A 5854-nucleotide genomic window follows, 5' to 3' on the forward strand; every position below is an offset into this window, starting at 1 on the left:
AAGGAAGGAAGGAAGGAAGGAAGGAAGGAAGGAAGGAAGGAAGGAAGAAAAAAGAAATATAGTTTGTGCCCTTGAGTTTCCATTCAAATGGGTGAAGACTACACTTAAAAGAGAGATGAATAGTGAGGAGTGAAAATACTTTGTGCAGTGAAAGATTTGAAGTCAAGAACAGATTTGGGAGGGAAACGAAGGTTGGCTGATCTGGGTAGTTCCTCAAAAAGGGGGACTAGGAGGAACTCACCAATGAGAGGAGACTAGCTAGCTAAGAATTCTAAGAGGTAGAGATGAGGAAGGGGTAAATTATTTACTTGGTGGGCAGCTTGTGCAAATACACACATGGAGATAAAGTGTCATGTGTTAGGAGTGACAAGGTCTCAGCAACCCTCTTGGCCTCAGTTTCCTCTGCTGTAAACACCAGAGGGTGTTGGACCAAATGATCTTTAAGGTCCCTGAGAGATCTAACTCTAGAATCCTACGATATCTACTAATAGGAAAGAAGTTTTTCATTATTATTTCTTTAGAACTGAGATTGTTCATTACAGTTTATTAGTTTGATTGCCTTTTTAGTAAAGCTAACATTTTAGGGTGTGTATATATATAATCTTAAGAAAAAAGACATACATAATTAGAAACACACAAGTAATATATAGCAAAATCTGTTTTAATTAAATTCCTATTACTCTTCTTTCATTAATATGCTATGCAATGCTCATAGTAATTCTAATAGAGTCCCTCTGGAAGCAGGCTCCTGTTCCTTGACTCTTACCGCCTGTTCCTGAAGTCCAGCCAACAGCAGAGCACATGCATTAATTTATTGAAATGTTGATGCCTTATACTGCACTTCCTTACTCTCCTGACATTCTTGCATTCCCAGCACGAATAACTACATGGCCCACCAGGCTTAAGGATGCAGTTATCCTGACTATATGTTATTGGAAATAAGTCTCAGTAGGAAAGCAGATTAGGGCAGTTTAAAAAAGAGAAAATATAGAAGCTATGAAAAACCAGAACGAAAATTGATTTCTAAGTACAGTCAGACCTCATGCCTATTAAGATTTCATGGTTGATTCAGGGCAGAGAATCACTGTCCTCCATCTCCAGAATTGTGCATGTCTGAAGATCTGCAGATTCCTCTCAACTGTGGTGGCCTTCTGGGGCCTCCCATTACTGGGGGCACGACAAGGAGATTCCCCAAGTGTCCATAGTCTGTGCAGTGTTTTCATAACATGCTATTCAAAGTGGAATTTCTAAAAAAAAAAGCCATCTATACTCAACAAACATTCCATTTTTTTGAAACAATAGTTGGTTTTTCAATTAGAATAAATTACATTTGTTAATTGGGATGAGATTTGAATTTGTTGCTGTAGTTGGCATTCCCTTATTTATATAGTTTCTCTTTCAAAAATCAAAACTAAAAAACTAGAGACTAGTAGGGAATGTAATACCAGCTGAAATTTATATGGCATTTTCAAGTCCCCAAAGGACTTTGCATAGATTTCATTTTTACCTTAATACAATGCTCTGAAGTAAATAAGGCAGGACTATTATCCTCATTTTATTTTATTTTATTTTTAAAGCAATTGGGGTTAAGTAACTTGCTCAAGGTTACACGGCCAGTTATTTCTGGGTGTGGTGCTAAGTATCTGAGCCCGGATTCGATCCCCCAGGTCATCCCGACACTGGGGCCAGTGCTCTTACTCGCTGTGCTACCTGGACGCCCCTATTATCCTCATTTTATACATGAGTAAATGGATCCTTAGAGAGGTTATGAACCTTGTCTGTGGTTGCACAAAGAGAAAGTGTCAGAGAAAGGTCCCAAACTCAGGTCTTTTCGACTCCAGGGGCAGTACTCTGTCCATTATACCATGTTGACTCTCCAAAAGAAAGGAGCTCCTAATGCAGACACATAAAACAAATTGGTATGTCCCTTGACTGGAACAAGGGGAATTATGATGAAAAAATTATACTTAGACTGATGGAAGCTGTTTTAGTACACAGGAACTTCTTAGGAATGGCTTTCAGAATTAAAGAAATCAACCCATAATTTTGATGATTTATCTTCCTTAACATCAGTTTTTATGGTATAGATTTCTCTTTTAAATGTTTGTTGACTTGATTCTTCTTACAGGATAAACACAGAAGAGCTAAAAGAACTTCATATATGTATAAATATATGTTATATGTATGTACATATATATATACATGTGTATATATACATGTATATAATGACAACAATGTAAATAATTTTAATGGAGAGGATACAGAACTTTGGTCAAATGCAAAGGTCAGCATTAATATCATACCATCAAAGCCAATGGATGTTCCTCTTCTTATGGGTAATAATTCAACTGCTTTTCGGGGAGAATATACTAGTAAGGTTTATGTGGGTGTTTTGAAGGAAGTAGCTGTCATGTCAAAATAAAACATATCAATGAAAATAAAATAAAGAAAAAGACCAAAGACAGAAGCTTGAGCAATGCCCATGGTGTTTAAAGGAAATAAAGCTGAAAGCTCTAGAACTGGAAGGGCCCTTGAGGGTCATCTCATTCTACCCCTTCATATTGCAGATAAAGGCCGCCATTGGTGGAAGAGCCAGGATTTGAACCTAGGCCCTCAGATTCCAATGCCAGCATTCTTTTCCTTGTATCATACTGCAAGACAGGAGATAAAAAGCTAGCAGACAGAAACATCTTCCTTAAACCCTTTCCTGATCTGTCTAAAGAATGGTGACCTTTACCTTCTTGAACACCCATAGCACTCTATGGGCACTGATTATAGAGTGAAGCTATTTGTGTACTTTCCTCATCTTCTCTGTTACCTAGTACACTCCTTATGTGGTCAAGGACTGTTCTTAATTCATTCTCATATCCCCAGAAGCACTTAACATGGAGCACTCAGTAGACATTCAATAGGTGTTGATTGAATGGAACTGAGTATTGAATTGCCTAGTGGTTGTCAAAAAGGGAACAAGAGGAAAGGGGCACCTCTAGTCACAAAGCACTGGGTTTGCTTCTTCCTAGCAACTTTGCCCCATCATCTCCACCCCCACCCCTAGCCCCGGTCTGGCATCATGACATACACTTTTTTCTCTTGCTTTTTGAAGGGAATCTATTTTGCTATATAATCTCTCTTCTGAGATCCCCCAGGAGAAAGCCAGGAGATTTGCTTCCTTTTATGCCTCATGGAGTCAGGATATTTCTCTGCCTAAATTTCTGTTCTGATAGGGAACTTCCCTCCCTGATAGAGATTAAACCAACACATTTTTTTTAAACTAGGGATTCGTATGGATGAGAAAGCCCCATCTCTTCCAGTGAGTTTAACAAATACTGGAGAGCTTCTTATCCCTAGGGATTCCCAAGTGCTTTGCAGGCTGAGCAAGCGGTTGTTCAAATCAGACATTAGAATCACTTCATTCACCACAGAAATGCAGTTAAGTGGCAAGTTAAGCTGAACAAGTCTCACCAAATCTGCGTAAAAGAATTTCTGGTTGAAACTAATAGACCTCAGTTATCCTGGTAATTTTCATGTGTAGATTCATATTTACAAAGTCTGCCAATTTGTCCTGTTCTAACAGAACGTTGCATCAGATATTAAGATAAAGACCAAGAGGTTATTTTGCTGCAATTAGTCTAAAATTAAGGAGTAGATAGCCTGTCCATAAAACAAAGTATTAAAAACCCCCCAACAAAATAGCATTTTTACATCTTAAATCTGGATCTTTTGTTGTTTGATAAGACCTGAAATTTCTCTGGTAGAGGGAACTTCCTATCGACAAAACTCCCTCTAATAACATAGACCAGCACCTTTCCTTCAACTTTTGGTGTCAGGTGGCTCCCTAGAGCCAAGGTATCCAACTCTGCCTCCCAGCCACATAAGGGCAAGGAACCAGATTAGAATGTAATTGGGAAATATTTAACAAAACAAATAAAAGTACAATAGAACATAAATAATGTTAATATGTGGTTTTCTAAGTCAACACACAGTGGGCAGGGATCCTTGTAGACCCCATTTCTATTCGAGTTTGACATCACTGACTTGGAGGACTGAAAGGTTAAGTAATTTGCTCAGGGTTAATGTGCTAGTATGTGTCAGAGGTCAAATTTGAACTCAGATTTTCTTGGCTATGGGACTAACCTTTAATCTATTGTAATCTGCCTCTCATTTTTAAGATAATGATAATTTGCATTTACATTGGGTGGGATTTCACTAAATGGTAGATGGAAAATAATGCTGTTTCTCTTTAAATTTGATCACTTTGGGTAAGGGTGAGGAAAGGAGTTGGGTCAAATAGAACAAATAAATGAAACCTGATGGTTAGGGTATCGGGGAAGGCCAGAATAAACTCTGTATGATGATCCAACAGAAAGGGGGGCAAAGGAGAAATGTGAGAGCAGTGGAAAGATATATATAGAGAGAAGGAGTAGAAATATTGGTCTGTGGTCACCCAAGGTAAAGAAAAATAAGAAAATCTACATATAGGAATTGAGGAAGACTTGAAACTATTCATTGGTTGGGTTGATTTAAACCATTAAGGCCTTGCCCATATATGTTGGAAATTCAGTTCTGTGAAGGCCTATCTAAAAATTTATGATCTACTCATAGCAATGGAAAGCAAAATGGGAATTTATCCTGACATAGATGTGATGTGATGATAAACACAAATACAGTATGTATGAATGCTAGTAAGGGGGAAATTGGGAAGCAAACCATAATTTATTTAGAAATGGAAAAAAAACCCAACTATTCATTAAAAGCAAGAGGTGGAAACCTTCAGCATTATGGAAATAGGGTTCTAATTAATTTATAGATTATAAATGTCTGCTCTGATTCAGTCACATAATTTCAATAACAAAAGTCTTCTAATGGCCTTATAACAGATTTGTAAAAATAAATGGGGAAAAATGGATCAAACCAGGGCATTAGGCCAATATAAACATTTGGGTTGTTAGCAATTTATTTCACAGAGTGGAAAATGTCTCTGCAGAATTGAGAAATTTTGCCATGAAATGAGGCAGCCACCAATGTCACACCTCCCCAGAACCTTAGCTGAACTCAGGATGTACCTCTTGGGATGAATTCTCTGTTGCAAGTGGAGAAATCTTTAGCCTTAGCAACAGGCAAGGCTCACTATTTATTTTATTATGCTGAACAATAATCTCATTGGAGCTGTATACAGTTATATGTTCAATCAATATCAAAGTGCCTCATGTTATTAAGTTTCAAGGAGCTTTCTTTAATGTTGTACCATATTCTGCCTCTCCAGTTAATTAGAACAAGCCAACACAAGGGGCTGCTTACCACACTCATGTTATGTCACTGGGATCTTAACAAGAGAACACTTAGAGAGGATGTCTCACTGGTTTATCATTTAAATTGCATGGACTTTAAAAGGCCATATAGGCTAGTCCCATTTCCTCAGCATTTACCATTTACCTCTTCAAGTCAAATGCAAACCTGCCTGGCCCAGAGTGTGACCTCTTTGGAACTTACAGCAAAATCATTGTTTTATCCCTAATCTATTACTTGGCTGAGTGTCCAGTCAATAACATGAAACCCATATCCACTCCTTAATAAGCATTATCCAATCAATGACATCTATTAATCAATACATATTGGTTAATGGGGCACTGGGGACATGAAGACAAAAGTTTAATAATCCCCACTCTCAAGGACCTCACCTTCTAGGGAGTGTGGTGTGAGGTGGAGACTTGTACACATAAAAATAAATATATAATCGAAAATAAATACAACGTATTTGGGGGCAATATCAGGGGTGGGGTTAGGACCTGGTAGGGAAGAATAGTCCTCATGAAGAAGGGGGCACTGAAGGAAGTTTGAGATTCTTTTTTTTTTT

This window comes from Petaurus breviceps, unplaced genomic scaffold (assembly GCF_028583685.1).
Source record: "Petaurus breviceps papuanus isolate PSGF00001 unplaced genomic scaffold, PetGlider_PUasm1.0 90763, whole genome shotgun sequence".
Taxonomy (NCBI): Eukaryota; Metazoa; Chordata; class Mammalia; order Diprotodontia; family Petauridae; genus Petaurus; species Petaurus breviceps.